Genomic DNA, 19,711 nt, shown 5'->3' with positions numbered 1-19,711 from the left:
GGGTTTAGGTCAGGGCTCTGTGCAGGCCAGTCAAGATATTCCACACCGATCTCGACAAACCATTTCTGTATGGACCTCGCTTTGTGCAGGGGAGCATTGTCAGGCCTTCCCCAAACTGTTGTCATTGTATGCTGTAGCGCTAAGATTTCCCTTCACTGGAACTAAGGGGCCTAGCCAGAACCATGAAAACAGCCCCAGACCATTATTCCTCCTCCACCAAACTTTACAGGTGGCACTATGCATTAGGGCAGGTAGCGTACTCCTGGCATCAGCCAAACCCAAATTCATCTGTCGGACTGCCAGATGGTGAAGTATGATTCATCACTCCAGAGAATGCGTTTCCATTGCTCCAGAGTCCAATGGTGGCGAGCTTTACACCACTCCAGCCGACACTTGGCATTGCGCATGGTGATCTTAGGCTTGTGTGCAGCTGCTCAGCCATGGAAACCCAATTCTTGTGCTGACATTGCTTCCGGAGGCATTTTCAAACTCGGTATTGAGTGTTGCAACCGAGAACAGACGATTTTTATGCACTTACGCGCTTCAGCACTCAACGGTCACATTCTGTGAGCTTGTATGACATTTCCACTCCATAATAACAGCACTGACAGTTGACCGGGGCAGCTCTAGCAGGGCCGACATTTTACGAACTAACTTGTTGGAAAGGTGCCATCCTATGATGGTGCTACATTGAAAGTCACTGAGCTCTTCAGAAAGGCCCTTCTCGATTTTTTAACTGTCAGCAGCGGGTTTGGCCGAATTCACTAATTTGAAGGGGGTCCACATCATTTTGTATACAGTGCATTCATAAAGTTTTCAGACCCCTTGACTTTTTCCTCGTCTTATTCTAAAATGGATGAAATAATTTTATTCCCCTCAATCTACAAACAATACTCCATAAAGACAAAGCAAAACAGGATTAGACATTTTTGCAAATGTACAAAAAAAACAAACTGAAATGTCACATTAACATAAGTATTCAGAACCTTTACTCAGTACATTGTTGAAGCACCTTTGGCAGCGAATTACAGCCTCAAGTCTTCATGGGTATGACACTACAAGCTTGGCACACCTGTATTTGGGGAGTTTCTCCCATTCTTCTCTGCAGATCCTCTCGAGCTCTGTCAGGTTGGATGTGGAGCTTCGCTGCACAGCTATTTTCAGGTCTCTTCAGAGATGTTCGATCAGGTTCAAGTCCGTGCTCTGGCTGGGCCACTCACATACATTCAGAGACTTGTCCCGAACCAACTCCTGTGTTGTCTTGGCTGTGTGCTTAGGGTCGTTATCCTGTTGGAAGGAGAACCTTCGCCCCAGTCTGAGATCCTGAGCACTCTGGAACAGGTTTTCATCAGGTATCTCTCTGTACATTGTTCTGTTCGTCTTTCCCTCAATCCTGACTAGTCTCCCAGTCCCTGCCACTGAAAACATCCCCGCAGCATGATCTATCACCACCGTGCTTCACCGTAGGGATGGTGCTAGGTTTCCTCCAGATGTGACGCTTGTCATTCAGGACAAAGTTCAATCTTGGTTTCATCAGACCAGAGAATATTGTCGTTGGGTGCCTTTTGGAAAACTCAAAGTGGGCTGTCGTGCCTTTTACTGGGGAGTGGCTTCCGTCCGGCCACTCTACCATGAAGGCTTGATTGGTGGAGTGCTGCAGAGATGGTTGTCTTTCTGGAAGATTCTCTCATCTCCACAGAGGAACTCTGGAGCTCTGTCAGAATGATCGGGTACTTGGTCACCACCCTGACCAAGGCCCTTCTCCCCCGATTGCTCAGTTTTGCCGGGTGGCCAGCTCTAGGGTGGCCAGCTTTAGGAAGAGCCTTGGTGGTTCCCAACTTCTTCCATTTAAGAATGATGGATGCCAGTGTGTTCTTGGGGACCTTTAAAGCTGCATACATTTTTTGGTACCCTTCCCCAGATCTGTGCCTCGACACAATCCTGTCTCGGAACTCTACGGACAATTCCTTCAACCTCATGACTTGGTTTTTGCTCTGACGTGCACTGTTTACTGTGGGACCTTATATAGACAGGTGTGTGCCTTTCCAAATCATGTCCAATCAATTGAATTTATCTCAGGATGCACCTGAGCTCAATTTAGCAAAGGGTCTAAATACTTATGTAAACAAGGCATTTCTATTTAAAATTTGTTATAAATGTGCAAAAAAATCTAAACCTGTTTCGCTTTGTCATTATCACTAGATATATATCTTAGCAGTCACATTTGTGACCGATAGTACAATGCAGTGGCTCTTATTGTACAGTGTATATATTTAATCATAGCAGGTTATAATTTTTTTTCACTAGATTGAATTTGAGTTGGGTTATGGATATACTTCATCAGGCTGATCCTACAGATAATTTTACCATTATTTATATGCTTAAATCAATTATTCAGACTGTAAAACTTTTAAAACTAGTTTTTTTCAGTGAATTTGCGGTGTAAAGACACTTGAACTCAATTAGTACAATAACATAACAAATATTTAGTCAATAGTTTTGTTCAGTGTTTTTCCATCTATGGGAAAAATACCATGATTAATTATCTAGTAATATCGCAGCATTCATATACTATATATTCATGGCACTACCAACTCCAGAATAACTTTTTTTAAGTAATTGGAGCAAAAAATTATCAAATTCATTTGGAATGGCAAACCAGATAAAGGGCTAAAATTGTTGAGTATTAAGGCAGTAAACCTCTCTTAACCCATTTCCAAATGTTTCCCAGACATGCCACTATGCAAATCGTATGCCATTAGTAACCATTACATGTAATCCATGTTGGTTTTTTAAATATAATCCTGAAAAGTATGTGAAAAAAGTATGTTTAATTTTCACAATTGTGACCGATGGGAACATACACTGCTCTGTCTATAATCAAATTAACAGACATTTACCCCTATTCCTCAGCCCCAATATCAATATATCTCAGTCCACTTACCCACACACCTTAACCCAATTCACCACACACCCCAGCCCTGTTACCCCAATTCCCTAATCCTAACACCCACATGCCAATACCATAATATTGTACATTCAAGATATACAGCCATATCCTCGCCCATATTAGCCCCATTTCTTACCCAGACTCCAGTTCCTTTGCCAAAACACCTCATCCCTGTTACTTGCCTATCTCAGCTCTGTTACACACTTTGCCAAGGCCTGTATTCCCCCAAATCACCAATATTGACCTATATCCAGCTATTCACTGTACCATGCCTTCACTACATGCATCCTCTTTGTATTTGTCAAGGTAGGCTATAGCCAGTGTTGTTGGAGTGACAGTACTATTGAAGACAAGTTTGAATACAAGCTGCTATAGCTAATGTTAGCCTAAATGTTTCACTGACTATTTCACCAGCGAATGGTATTTTTCATCTCTGTATCACACAAAATAAGTTAGCTAGCTAACAAGTTAATGTGAATTCATAGTGAGGGAGAGAGACATAAAGATAAGAGACATTCAAAGGTTTGAAGAGGAAGAGAGCCCCTCCTTTGTGTGTGTGTGTTTTTAAAATATTTGGGTCTTCATGACCATTTACTTTATTGTGGACCCAAATAAAATCGCACTTGGTAAAGCACAGAAAAATACTTTTCCTCAGGGTAAGATCGTGAAGGGAAAGGGAATGGGCTCATGGATCTGGTGGCCAGCGTTGGATCCAAGGTGGTTGTCACCATGGAGCACTCAGCTAAGGTAAAAATTATGACCTAGTTTGTGTATGTGTGTGTTTGAGATTTAAAAATTGTATGGTGGAGAGGAATGAGGCTAAAGAAATGGCAAATAAGTCTGGCTGCACAACACATTGGCAAACGTACTGCAACTTGAGAAAGCATGTGACTAAACTGAATAAAAGTAGAAGAAACTATACTATGAAATAAAGATAAATCATAAAAAGAATGATAGTAAAAACTCTTTGGAACAGATTAAATACATTGGGGCAAAAGGCAAATTTAGCTTCATCATTCTGCCACGATCGTCGTTACGTGAAAGAGAGAAGGACCAAGGTGCAGCGTGAAATGAACACATATTTAATCAACGAAGACGAAGAACACTTACAAACTAAACAAAACAACAAACCGACGAACGTGAAGCTATATAATGACAAGTGCAGACACAGGCAACTTACACATAGACATAGACAATCACCCACAAACAACCTAATGACTATGGTTGCCTAAATATGGCTCCCAATCAGAGACAACGATAGACAGCTGTCTCTAATTGAGAACCAATCTAGGCAACCATAGACATACATACACCTAGACTAAACACTGCCCCATAAACATACAAAAAAAATCTAGACAATACAAAACACATACTTCCCCCATGTCACACCCTGACCTAATTAAAATAATAAAGAAAACAAAGATAACTAAGGCCAGGGTGTGACAGTACCCCCCCCCACCCCCCCAAAGGTGCGGACTCCGGCCGCAAAACCTGACATAGAAGGGGAGGGTCCGGGTGGGCCTTCTTACGGCGGCGGCTCGGGTGCGGGTCATGGCTGACTGACGGCTCTGGCCGGTCATGGCTGACTGTCTGCCCAGCGCCGCCTGCACTGCCCGTCTGCCCAGCGCCGCCTGCACTGCCCGTCTGCCCAGCGCCGCCTGCACTGCCCGTCTGCCCAGCGCCGTCTGAGCTGCCTGTCTGCCCAGCGCCGCCTGCACTGCCCGTCTGCCCAGCGCCGTCTGAGCTGTCCGTCTGCCCAGTGCCGCCTGCGCTGCCCATCTGCCCAGCGCCGTCTGAGCTGCCCGTCTATCCTGAACCTTCAGAGCCATCCGTCAGTCAGGAGCCGCTAGAGCCGTCCATCAGTCAGGAGCCGCTAGAGCCGTCCGTCAGTCAGGAGCCGCCAGAGCCGCCCGCCAGTCAGGAGCCGCCAGAGCCGCCTGCCAGACAGGAGCTGCCAGAGCCGCCCGCCAGACAGGAGCTGCCAGAGTCGCCCGCCAGTCAGGACCTGCCAGAGCCGCCAGCCAGCCAGGAGCTGCCAGCCAGCCAGGAGCTGCCAGAGCCGCCAGCCAGCCAGGACCTGCGAGAGCCGTCAGTCAGCCAGGACCTGCCAGAGCCGTCAGTCAGCCAGGAGCTGCCAGAGCTGCCTGTCACGCCGGCGATGCCGGAGCTGCCCTTCAGTCCGGAGCTGCCCCTCTGTCCAGAGGCGTCCATCAATACAGTGGGGTTATTTTGGAGGGTCGCCATTCTGAGGAGGCCACGGAAGCGGGGATTAACTATGGTGGGGTGGGGGCCACATCCAGCGCAAGAGTCGCCACCGTGGATAGATGCCCACCCAGACCCTCCCCTATAGGTTCAGGTTTTGTGGCCGGAGTCCGCACCTTGGGGGGGGGGGTACTGTCACGTTCCTGACCTTATTTCCTTTGTTTAGTCTTTGTTTAGTTGGTCAGGACGTGAGCTGGGTGGGTATATTCTATGTTATGTGTTTCATTGGTTTAGGGTTGTCTAATTGGCCTGATATGGTTCTCAATCAGAGGCAGGTGTTTTACGTTGTCTCTGATTGGGAACCATATTAAGGTAGGCTGTTCTCACTGTTTGTGGGTGATTGTTCCTGTTCGTGCGTTATTTGTGTTTTATTTATTCTCAAGTTCAGGACAGTAGCGTCGTTGGGTTTAGTTTTGTTTATTGTTTTGTTCATCTTAAAAAATGTATTCAAATAAATATGGATACATACCACGCTGCGATTTGGTCCTCCTCTCCTTCAACCAACGACGAGAGACGTTACACATTCATTGAATCACTGATATTGCCAACTACTTTTAGTGATTCTTTTTCATTGGCAAGATTAGCAAATTTAGGCATGATATGCCAGCAATAAAGGCATCCAAGTATAACTGACCAAATTTTGAAAGACAAGTATAAATTCCATAAAGTGAGTGTGGAAGAGGTGAAAGACAACAATATTTTTTATCAACAATGACAAGCCGCCTGGGTCTGATAACTTGGATGAAAAATTACTGAGGATAATAGCGGACGATATTGCCACTCTTACTTGCTTACTATACTTACTATATCTTCAATCTAAGCCTACAACAAAGTGTGTGTCCTCAGGCCTGGAGGGAAGCAAGTCATTCCACTACCCAAGAATAGTAAAGAATAGTATTTGAGCCCTTTACTGGCTCAAATAGCCGACCAATCAGCCTGTTACCAACCCTTAATAAACGTTTGGAAAAAATGGTGTTTGACCAGATACTATTTTACTGTAAACAAATTGACAACAGACTTTCAGCAAGCTTATAAGGAAGGCATTCAACATGCACAGCACTTAGCCAAATGACTGATGATTGGCTGAGAGAAATGAATGATAAAAAGATTGTGGGAGCTGTTTTGTTAGACTTCAGTGCAGCTTTTGACATGATCAATCATAGTCTGCTGCTGGAAAAATGTATATGTTTTGCCTTTACACCCCATGCTATATTGTTTTTTAACTCTCCAACATAATCCAGGTAGAATCAGGCATTCCCCAGGGAAGCTGTCTAGACCTCTTCAATCTTTACTAATGACCTGCCACTGGCTTTGAGTAAAGTGTGTCTATGTATGTGGATGAATCAACACTATACACGTCAGTTAGTACAGCGAGTGAAATCACTGCAACACTTAACAAAGAGCTGCAGTCAGTTTCAGAATGGATGGCAAGAAGTAAGTTAGTCCTAAATATTTCAAAAACTAAAAGCATTGTATTCGGGATAAATCATTCACTAAACATCAACTAATTCTTGTAATGATTTTTTTTTAAATTGAGCAAGTTGAAGTGACTAAACTGCTTGGGGTAACCCTGGATTGTAAACTGTCATAGCCAAAACATGTTGATGCAACAGTAGCTAAGTTGGGTAGAAGTCAGCTCTGCCTTCTTAATAACACTATCAACCAGGCAGGTTCTACAGGCCCTAAGTTTGTCGCACCTGGACTACTGTCCAGTCGTGTGGTCAGGTGCCACAAAGAGGGACTTGGCTCAGAACAGGGCAGCACGGCTGGCCATTAAATGCACACGGAGAGCTAACATTAATAATACGCATGTCAAACTCATGGCTCAAAGTGTTTTTGTAAGAAGTATTGACATGTTGAATGCACCGGGCTGTCTGTTTAAACTACTAGCACACACCTCAGACACCCATGCATACCTCACAAGACATGCCACCAGAGTTCTCTTCACAGTCTCCAAGTTCAGAACAGACCATGGGAGGAACACAGTACTACATAGAGCCATGGCCACATGGAGCTTTATTTCACATCAGGTGACTGATGCAAGCAATGGAATCAGATTTTTAAAAACCAGATAAAAATACACATGGAACAGCAGGGACTGTGAAGAGACACACACATGCACAGACACACGCACACACACACTCTACACACACACACACACACACACGTACGCATGGATTTTATATTGTACACTCACGTAATGTGTTGTGAAAACTGTTACGAAATGCAATGTCATGTCATATTTTTTAATTGTATATAACTGCCTTAATGTTGCTGGACCCAGGAAGAGTAGCTGCCGACTTGGCAGCAGCTAATGAGGTTCATTAATACATACAAATACAAATCTCTATGTGTTTGTTTGTCAGAGAGAGAGTCAAATTAGTTCATACCAATATGAATTCAATCCTTCTTGCCCACTACCATCTGGGCCTTCAACAACACCAGGTCACATTCAACACATATTGTCACACTACACAGTACCTATATTTGCTTTTGCATACTAGTACTGTACTGTTTTACTTGCTTTTCTACAGTTATATTTATGTTTTGTGTGATTGTCTTGTAGTGTTGTGAGCATTTGTATTGTTTTCAATCTACCTGTATGACAAACTAACTTCATCTTATATCTTGGCAGAAGAGATTGTTCCTCTTGGCAATGGAGACTTCGGTAACTTGGTCCCATTCCTGCAAGCTGAATTTAAATAATTATAATTATTTTTTCCATCTTTCATGCCATCCAGTGTTGTGTATATCAAATCAAATAGATCTTACTTTAATAAAGTCCCCTGTTTTGGGGAACTGCGTGGTTCTGGTACCGGTTCCGACCGACATTTTGACTTCCAGTGTATAAATCGATCTGTGGACACTTGAGATCAAAATGGCTTGCATTGAGTGGGGAGCCCTGTGTCTCACGGACACAGGAGTATATGTTTTTTGCCTGTGTGATGTAGGATGTGAAATCAGACATCACTTGAAGCTGGGCTCTCTCTCCTACCATTTCCTTCGCTCTTCCGACTGTCCATCAACTCCTGGCTGAACCCTATGCCACAGCCACTGACAAAGCACATGCCTGCAATGCTTACATCGTGGTGCAGCAGGAAAGAGTGGTTTTGTCACCCTAGCACAGTGATGGTAAACTCCAGTCCTTGGGGCATGATTGGAGTCACACTTTTTCCCCTGCCCCAGCTAACACACCTTAATCCAATAAACTAATCATGATCTTCCGTTTAGAATGTAATTCGTTTAATCAGCTGTGTCTGCTAGCCCCCGAGGACTGGAGTTTCCCGTCCCTGCCCTAGCACATTCAGAAATCAATTTATAGCCAACTTTATCAAATGAATCTAAAATAATTAATAGATTTTAAACAAAAAACACTTTCTGTTTTTCAGACAAGATTAATATTAAATGAAAGGTGAGTTCCTACTGAGTTCAGGAAGCCAAGCTATCGCTCTATGTGATGTTCACAGCGGTGGGGGCAGATGTTTTGATCAAGAGAGACCTTTAGAAAATATGCACATTTTCTCTAACACTAAACATACAAATATGTATTTTAGAGTTATAAGGAAGGTGAAATCTTATCAGTTGTCATTTTATAATTCGATTGTACTATATTTAGAAAGGTGATTTATATGTGATTTCAAGCCTTATTCATACAGTTTTGTTGAACATCATATTCAATATTTTATATTCGTATCATATTTGTACTGTGTTCTTGAGCTTGTGTCCTCAAAAGTGACAACAGCTCAGCAATTTAACAATTTTACCAGAAAGGTGAGAATTGAACCTCTTGGAGTATGCAGCATTACTACATAAGAATATACAGTATGTATAATTAGTTAAGAACATGTACCGTACATGTACCGTATATGAAAAAATTGCTGTAAGTACTGTAGCAGTAGAAGTATTGTTGTCCGTAAGTTTACTCCAATCAGGGGAGGTGTAAGTAGGGTTGGGAAAAAAATAACACAATTATTTGCGAAATGAATGGCTCTTTTTGAATGGCTATTTTTGGTGAACATCGGGAACCGAATCGCATCGTGAAAGAGACAATAACTTGCTTCCCTGATTTACATACTGCTACTACTGCTTTTTGAGCTCAAAACAACGATTATCTACAGATAAGATAGAAAAACATTCTCTGAAGATGCTGAATCCTCACTGCTGAAACAATAAATAGCTGGGAGAGCGCATCATCCTGGTCCATGCCCATTGTTGTAGTGCGTTAAAAAAATAATGTATATTTTTTGCCGGCGAGCTAATAATTTGCCCATGTACATTTTGTTTTAAACGCACATTTCCTGATCCAACATAATGTTTAACCACTTTTTTTGGCTTTACAGATTAGCATTTGTCTCATGGTTCTAAGTCAATTTTGAAACATAACTGAACAGAGCCTTTTGGGAACCAAATGAACTGACTCACAGAAAAATTCAAAATTGATATCTTCAAAATGTCTTTGTTTAAAAGTCATTCACCTACCAATAATGATGGCTTTTGTTTCTGGACAGTTAAACAATTATGTAAATGTGTATGTGAGGACTGTGTGTTTTTAAGAATGAATGTGACTTGGTCCTAGTTGTGGAATGTATAGGATGATCAGATATACCTATAAACCATTTCCAATAAAGTTGTACATGCATTCTGCCCCACATTAAATACATGCTCCTGAACTCTGAAGTCTTTTTAAACCTTCTGCCTTTGGGCAAACAGTTCATACATGAATGAAAATATTAACGCAACATGTAAAGTGTTGGTCCCATGTTTCATGAGCTGAATTAAAAGATCACAGAAATCACATCCCTGTTAGTGAGCATTTCTTCTTTGCCAAGATAATTCATCTACCCGACAGGTGTGGCATATCAACAAGTTGATTAAACAGCATGATCATTACACAGGTGCACCTTGTGCTGGGGACAATAAGGCCACTCTAAAATGTGCAGATTTGTCACAGCACAATGCCACCGATGTCAAGTTGAGGGAGCGTACAATTGACATGCTGACTGCAGGAATGTACATCAGCGCTGTTACCAGAGAAATTAATGTTAATTTCTTTACCATAAAGCGTTTACCATAAAACTTTGTTTTAGAGAATTTAGCAGTACGTCCAACCGGCCTCACAACCCACAGACCACACGTGTAGCGTCGTGTGGGCGAGCGGTTTGCTGATGTCAACGTTGTGAACAGAGTGCTCCATGGTGGCGGTGGGGTTATGGTATGGGCAGGCATAAGCTACGGACAACAAACAATTGCATTTTATTTATGGTAATTTGAATGCACAGAGATACCGTGACGAGATCCTGAGGATCTGTACACAATTCCTGCAAGCTGAAAATGTCCCAGTTCTTCCATGGTCTGCATACTCACCAGACATGTCACTCATTGAGCATGTTTGGGATGTTCTGGATTGACGTGTATGACAGTGTGTTCCAGTTACCACCAATATCCAGCAACTTCGCATAGCCATTGAAGAGGATTGGGACAACATTACACAGGCCACAATCAACAGTCTGATCAACTCCCTACTTTTCTTTAAAGCTATCTGTGATCAACAGATGCATACCTGTATTTCCAGTCATGTGAAATCCATAGATTAGGGGCTAATGAAATGTAACTCAGTAAAATCTTTGAAATTGTTGCATGCTGCATTTGTATTTTAACTCAGTATATGAGCAGAATTACTGTCTTACCTCTATTAGCCACAGAATCCCTAGTTTGAAATCGACAGTTTTTCTGAAAGTTGTGCTGCGCCATTTTCCATCATGTGGTGTCACATTCGTCGTAAAGGACGGACCAAGGCGGCGCAGCATGAGTTGAGTTCCACATACTTTATTATAGAGTGACACTACCAAAACAATAAACAAACATAATACGACCGTGAACGCCGTAGTGCTAAACACACTAACACAAACAATATCCCACAATGCAGGTGGGAACGGGGACACCTTAAGTATGATCCCCAATTAGAGACAACGATAATCAGCTGCCTCTAATTGGGAACCATACTCAAACCCAAACATAGAAATATAATCGACTAGAACACCCCCTAGTTGCCTACAACACCAACCCCGGGGGCTCTCTATGGTCAGAGCGTGACATGTGGGCCAGCCCCCTAGCAATTCAAGTTTTAGCCAATGAGCTTCAGCCCCTTGCCATTTGAGTGACAGCTAGCAAGATGCACACTTTTATTATTTATTTAAATTTATTTCACCTTTATTTAACCAGGAAGGTCAGTTGAGAACAAGTTCGCATTTACAATTGCGACCTGGCCAAGATAAAGCAAAGCAGCGCGACAAAAACAGCAACACAGAGGTACACATAAACAAACGTACAGTCAATAACACAACACAGAGCAGATGCAGAGAGAAAGCAATGACGTGGTGCACATATCTGCACATACAGTATGTGATGTAGTATGCGATTTTCCGGGTCCACTTTTAGCTTGTGAGTTCTACTTTCAGAACTACTGGCTAAAAAGTATACAAAATTACTGGAGAATTACTTCAGGGCTTTTTAACAACTCCAGACAGAAATTTGATTAAGATTAATTCAAGCCAAACAAGCAATTGTGAGGAGGTTAGAAGCCATTTCTTGACTTATAAAGTCAGTTATGAATATAACTACTGTTTCCCGAAGGGAACGAGGTATAACATACTATGGGGAGTCAATGACCATTCATATTCACCTGAACTGAAATCATGCCCAACATGCCAATGGATGCCGAGCCCACCCTCGGAGGCCCCGCCTTCCTGGCAAAAATACCGGGGCTCGCAGCATTTTTTCACACCTGCCTAAAACTTTTTCACTGTACTGTGTGGGTGTGTGTGTGTGGGTGTGTGTGTGTATTCAGCCTTATTAAAAAAAAAAATTAATCTACACACAATACCCCATAATGATAACCATCATCTCTGCCCATAAAAAAAAACATTTTTGTTTTTTTACAAATGTGTATATATATAAAAACTAACTGATTCCATTTACATAAGTATTCAGACCCTTTACTCAGTACTTTGTTGAAGCATCTTTGGCAGCGATTACAGCCTCGAGTCTTCTTGGGTATGACGCTACAAGCTTGGCACACCTGCATTTGGGGAGTTTCTCCCATTTGTCTCCGCATATTCTCTTAAGCTCTGTCAGGTTGGATGGGGAGCTTCGCTGCACAGCTATTTTCAGGTCTCTCCAGAGATGTTCGATCGGGTTCAAGTCCGTGCTCTGGCTGGGCCACTCAAGAACATTCAAGACTTGTCCTGAAGCCACTCATACGTTGGCTTGGCTCTGTGCTTAGGGTGATTGTACTGTTGGAAGGTGAACCTTCACCCCAGTCTGAGGTCCTGAGCACTATGGAGCAGGTTTTCATCAAGGATCTATGTACTTTGCTTCGTTCATCTTTCCCTCGATCCTGACTAGCATCCCTGTCCCTGCCGCTGAAAAACATCCCCACAGCATGAGGCTGCCACCACCATGCTTCACCGCAGGGATGGTATATGCCAGGTGATGAGCGCTGCCTGGTTTCCTCCAGACGTGAAGCTTGGCATTCAGGCAAAGAGTTCTATCTTGGTTTTAAAAGACCAGAGAATCTTGTTTCTTATGGTCTGGGAGTCTTTAGGTGCCTTTTGGCAAACTCCAAGCGGGCTGTCATGTGCCTTTTTATCATAAAGGCCTGATTGGTGGAATACAGCACAGATGGTTGTCCACAGAGGAACTCTAGAGCTCTGTCAGAATGACCATCGTGTTCTTGGTCACCTCCCTGAACGAGGCCCTTCTCCCCCGATTGCTCAGTTTTGCCGGGTGGCCAGCTCTAGGAAGAGTCTTGGTAGTTCAAAACTTCTTCCATTTAAGAATGATGGATGCCACTGTGTTCTTGGGGACCTTCATTGCTGCAGACATTTTTTGGTACCCTTCCCCAGATCTGTGCCTTGACACAATCCTGTCTCAGAGCTCTATAGACAATTCCTTCAACCGCATGACTTGGTTTTTTCTCTGACATGCACTGTCAATTGTGGGACCTTATATAGACAGGTGTGTGCCTTTCCAAATCATGTCCAATTAATTGAATTTACCACAGGTGGACTCCAATCAAGTTGTAGGAACGTCTCAAAGATGATCAATGGAAACAGGATGCACCTGAGCTCAATTTCGAGTCTCATAGCAGAGGGTCTGAATACTTATGTAAATAAGGTATTTCTGTTTTTTTTTTATTATAAATTTGCAAAAATGTATAAAAACCTGTTTTTGCTTTGTCTATGGGGTGTTGTGTGTAGATTGCTGAGACATTTTTTATTCAATCAATTTTAGAATAAAGCTATAACGTAACATGTTTTAATACTTTCTAAAGGCACTGTAATGTTATATTGGTTGCAAGAATTTTGTATAATTTAAATTTAAAAATTCAAATTTTTGAATCCAGCGACATTTTGCGTGTCAGTTAATTTGGTTTCAACAGGAGAGGTTAGAAAAAGTATGTAGAGCCTCTATAAGGCTGTGGATGGATCCAAATCATGTATTTAAAAGAAAACATGAATCATCAGCGTACACAGCGTATACACCTTTGTTTTTAAGCGCTGGATTTCTAACACCTTGCTTTTATTGTTGGATCTGATGTTAATAACTTACATTTTGATGGTCATAATAAATAGATATACCGATAGTGGACAACCTTGTTTTACTCCTATTGACAGTTTTATACTTTCTGAGAAGTAATTCAAATTCAAAATTTTAGGCTTAGACCTTTTTAAACACTGCTTAGAGGAATCTGACTTATGTGCTCCATGATGATTTCATCTGCCTTCCTATAAATGCAGAGACACAGTCCTGAAAAGATGATCATCATCTCTGCCCGTACACACATTCCCAACTGCTGCATCTGATTTTGGAAAGGTCATCTCTCTGTAAAACGTATATGTCCTCTCGTAGAAATAGAATCACGATGTTTCATCCCGTGCCTTCAGATGGAATGATTTGATAGTGCTTGTTCTGAGCTCAGGACAAGCAGTAATAAGTTATGTTATCCGTATGCCAAATTGGCATATGAAGTATGTTATCCATGACGGTGCACTCATCTCTCAGCAAGCCCTGTTGTCTCCAATCATGTCCCATGACTATAAAAGATACTCTGAAGGTCCTGCCGCCTATTTCATGTATCGTTAGAGTGGATCAGAGACCTTCCTTGTGTCATGGACAGGACTGTCAGAGTTATATTGTCACTTAGGGTGACCTTGTCATGGCCCGCACAGTAGTACTGAAACTCATATTTTTTCAATAGAGTGGGATCTTCTAGTACTTATCATGGTGGACCTATGACAAGGAAAAAAACGTAAAGGCTACATCCGTTTGGTTGAGGAGTCAGGTTTGGCATGAGTACATGAGTGGGGAATACAGCTGATGTTAGAACTCCATTACCTTCCTGATTTCCTCCCCTTTATCTGTCACTCCCTCTGGTTCCTTCCTTGGTCGGTATTGTTCCCGCGTTCTTGCATTATCGCCACTGTTATGTTGTCTCGTTTCATGTTTGTTGTTTTATTAAACGTTTCACCCGCACCTGCTTCTCGACTTACAGCGTCTCCGTTTACAACCACCCACACATTAGAAAATGTATGCACGCGTGACTGTAAATCGCTTTGGATAAAAGCGTCTGCTAAATGGCATATTTTAAGAATCAAATTATTGCCAGTGAATTTACAGCTAAGCATAGGAGAAATAGTTAGTCTGCTAGAGCATTAGCGCTAAATAATGAACTGCATGGTATTAGGTTTTGTCGACAGCCATATGAGTTGGCTGTTTGTCCACAGCATTGAACAAGCAGAGGTATTGCTGGTAAATATTTGTCTCGTCTGTGCAGCCACTATATAATCTGTCTTAAAAAGGAGGGAAAACAAGCCATGTGAGTGGTCTAGTACCTCCCGGCTATCTTTATCGCTCTGTGTGCGCGTGCGTGTGTGTTTGTGTTCGCATGCGTGCATGCATAATGTACGTGTGTGTGCATGTGTTAATGGAAGACACAGGAAACCTTGGATTAACTCAACAGTAGCAGACATTCACAATTCATTACCACACGTTGCAACAATATTAATTGGATACAAGTCACCCCATGGAAATAATAATGTACAGTAATTGGTATGGTTTAATTTGATTTTCACTGGTGATAACAAGTCTTAACAATTACTTTTTAACCTCGTAAGTCCTGGTTCGATTCACAGTAAGTCAGTCTGAGGGGCAATTCCTTCTGTTACTATTTTGGGTTGCAGTATCATGTGACAAATGATCATCATTACTGTCATCCTTATCCGAGTATCCATGACGCTCAATGTGGAATCATCTCAAATCATACTGATAGAGTGTTACTGTACATCATGATTCAGGTATCAGTCAACACAGATCTAATACATTATACGGTTGTATATTAATTACTACTTATGAGGATGAACAGATCACATTGAGATACATGTTTAATTTCTGTAATTGAATTACTAATTAAATCCATTACATCGAACACCACTAATTTCTGGACGTAACAGTTTAGGAGTAATTGGATAAGCGTATATTTCATAGGGACAAACTAATGGATTGAGAAGCAAAGGAACAGAACAACTGAGTAAGGAAAAGGGAGTATTTTTCTCTGCTGGATACAGTAATAAGAAAATAAAATGTTTAATTCCATGCAGGTATGGGCTGTGTAGGCCTGTCTTCACGTGACGATCAATAGCTCTGTATAAGGTCTGTTCCCATGCTCGTCTTAATAATGAGACCTGAACACAGCCAAATTCTCTCATTTTGTTTGGCTTTGAAGAATAACAAGGTTGTTAGTTGTAAAGGTTACATTGATTAATATCTCTTTTCTCCCAGCCGTAGATGAGTAATTCTCAGTAATGGAACTTGCTTTGCGGGAAGAATCGATTGGGATTCATGAGAATGATGAAAATCTATCTGAGTGGGATATGGGAGAAATTATCCAGGAGACCAACAGAGGAGGAGACCCAGGCAGAAAATACCTCTGCCCCTTTCTAACACTTTGCATGCTATATTGAGGAACATGCTGGGAGAAGGTGGTTTATTGTCTCACATTAACAGTATATAAAAACCGATTTATGGTCATGGGCATTGGCCGTACAGTATTTACTAAGTTGCGGCCTCTGCAGGAGTCTAGGCATTCGTATGTCTTGCGCTTCATGGAGCAGAGCAAAGCTGTTGTGAAAGAAGCTGTCAAGGAAGTGAGTTTGTGTTTATATAGGATGTACCGCCCCCACTTACCGTCAACCAATCATGTCAATGCAGAGCTATACGGAACCCTCTGCATTGTTACAAAATTTGGGAGGAGCACCGGGATGTGGTACGGAGTTTGATTTGGCCTCCGAGGTTCCACAATTGCGTCACACCCTCCGTACCGCAAATTCTCTGGATCAAGCAGAAATCTGCTTTAAGCCTAGGTGAGACACATTATGCCTTACAAGTTGTTTTCCAAATAAAGTATATATTCAGAGCTATACAATAACTATTGTAAGCACACTAATAGAATCAGAGTAACAGTCGAACCATATGCTTAAGCTTATGAAGATGGTATTTGTAAAGATGAGGTCATGTTGAGTGTGTTTATAAGGATAAACCACGTTAACCCAAAAGGCACATTTTGCTTGTGGGTTTCAGTGATGCAGCCAGTTTTCAATGAGAACAAAACCTTGCTCATACACGGCATTCCTCTTGAGTTAGAGGAGCAGAATCAGCATACCGTCTTGAGTGATGCCATCCATCGATCCACCCCCTTCGCTGCGTCTGAAGCGCCAGACACCGGTGGAGAGCCAGATGGTGTGTGTTACACTTGTTTTCTTGTCGTCGCGGTAACTGTTATTTATACGCTACCGCAGCAATGACTGGGCCCTCCAGACTAGAGCTTTTGTTCTCCTCCGAGCTGGAGAGGAGTGGAGGAAAGGAAAGGAGGAGAGGAGCGAGAAACGAGTGGGAGACAAAAACAAATGTCCCTATTAGATTATCACCTCCTCAGCCCCCTGTGGAACAACTCATTTCTGGCTTTCTGTAACTCTGGCTGTGTGGGCGTGGGCCCTGCCAGGAAAGTAGAAAAAAAATCCTGATAACTCAATATCACTTCTATTAGCTGGGGGGTACAAGGCCATGGATCATTATCATGTCACCATGTACAGGAAGCTTAGGGTTGGAGATCAATGATAGATTTTACACCAAGATCTAGCACCCCAACCTTTACATTCGCTAACCCCCTTCTGTAAGCTCTGGGAAAAAGCAATATCACTCTTGAAGGCAGCGAAATATGATGAATTATTTCGCTTACACATAATCATCAGCAGTGAGCGAAATAAGGCAAAGTGAATTACCCGGCGCTGCCATGAGCTTTCTCCAGGGCTCTGGAACACAGTGTCAGGGGCCCGCTGTTCTAAATATCTATGATGTTCATAATAGTGATAGGGGATGGGAGGTGGAAGGAAACTTGTTTTGCTTTCCCAAGTAACATTCTAGCAATTGGTCATCCGTCTCAGCATGACAGGTCATACTGTTGTCATCATCTCTTCAGGAGGTTTACCCCACTCCGGCCATAAGGCTGTCTTCCAGTCTACATCCTGATATTACAGCAAGGGACAAAATTTGTGAGAGTGCTTTAACACTTCTACTGGTATTGTTGGCAATGGCATGATTCTTTGCATGAGTTTGTCTGCGACACAAACAGGGACTACTAGGGATGAAAGTTTGGTCTTTTGTTAACTCTGGCATATTTAAATTGATGTGGAAACGGAAATGTTGATTCATGCCATTCATGATTTGATTTGATGTGCACTGTCCCTGTCACATAAATGCCAAAATAAGTAAATGTGCTGATTGTGGTTCAGAATGTCTGATGCAATGCCTTTGCTACTCAGCTCACTTAATTCTCGTCTCATGCAAGTGTCTGTGCCTCACACCTCCTGTGATTAATTCAAAGATGCCATTTACTCAGTTAATCCCACACATTATTACATCTCCTGTTATTGTCAGAGAGCACTGTATGGAGGGGTGGGGTGGTGAGAAAGTTATACACACTGTCATTTTAAAAGCTTTAACCTTACTTATTGAAATGTCATGGGTTTTTGCAGTCCAACTGCAAACTAACACTATGGCTCAGAAGGAGGTTTGAGCTTCATGCCATTTATTTAGTTAATCCCACATATTCTTTTTTTTTTTTTGCAGAGAGCACTGTATGGAGGGGTGGTGAGAAAATCATACACACTGTCATTTCTAAAGCTTTACCCTTACTTATTGAAATGTCATGGGTTTTTGCAGTCCAACTGCAAAATAACACTGTGGCTCGGAAGGAAGTGTGAGCTTTCGCAAGTTCGCACAGTTGAGCAAATGAGAGATGCAAGGGAAGGTGATATGTGAGAGAGAGAGAGAGAGAGAGAGAGAGAGAGAGAGAGAGAGAGAGAGAGAGAGAGAGAGAGAGAGAGAGAGAGAGAGAGAGAGAGATAGGCCTGTTTGTTTCTCTGCTTTGGACAGTACATCTGAGCTTTGCTTTTTCAAAGTCCTTGACTAATGATGGGCACAATAACAGTACAGTCCTCCACACTAAAATTAGTCAAATCAAGAGGCAGTGTGAGTGCTAAGAATAGCGTGGGCACGAACCTATATAATGCCCATTCTCTTGATGAGCTCTCATGTGAATGAATGAGAAGTGTGTTGAAAAATGAAGCTACATGAATTAGGACAGGGACAGGCACAGCACTAGATTGACAATGAAAGTTCCCTAGAGATCACATTTAGTGATTCAAGTCTTGGATATAATGGTGTTAATCAGGTGCCATCATTTCACATTAAAATGACAAGAATGACAGAATGAGTGCCTTAGATAATTGATTTTTACTTTGTGTGTGCAGGCTTTCCCTGATGCTGGTAACTGTCTTCTCTTGCCTAATTATCACCATCACCTTAAAAGTTAAAACCAAACTGACTTTGGGAGTATAGATGTCCTAACAAAATGGCTATTTTTTGTCACTTAGTGTTACAATCTTTACAATTGTTGCTAGCTTGTTTTTATTTGAGTGTGTCTTGGCACAAGTGTCTCTGCTTAGGGGGTCAAACTGGTTGAGTTGTCAGGTCAATGGAACACAGGCAGAACAGAGGGAAATGGTCAATAGAGAATCTCCATAGAGAATCTCAGCCACTCACACGTTGGAATGAATTACCTGTGGAAAGAGGTTGACCCTAATGCAGGAGCTACTACTCATTGAACACATCACGGACATTGTTCGGCTGACAGAAACCTCCCAAAACTACCAGAGTATTTCTGATTCAGATATCCACCTTCTCTGATAGATAATATTGTCACGCCCTGACCTTAGAGCCTTTTTATTTCTCTATTTGGTTAGGTCGGGGTGTGATTTGGGTGGGCATTCTAGTTTTTCTATTTCTTTGTTGGCCGGGTATGGTTCCCAATCAGAGGCAGCTGTCTATCGTTGTCTCTGATTGGGGATCATACTTAGGCAGCCTTTTTTCCACCTTTAGTTT

This window comes from Salvelinus alpinus, chromosome 32 (assembly GCF_045679555.1).
Source record: "Salvelinus alpinus chromosome 32, SLU_Salpinus.1, whole genome shotgun sequence".
NCBI lineage: Eukaryota > Metazoa > Chordata > Actinopteri > Salmoniformes > Salmonidae > Salvelinus > Salvelinus alpinus.
Note: the sequence above shows the minus strand (reverse complement) of the source record.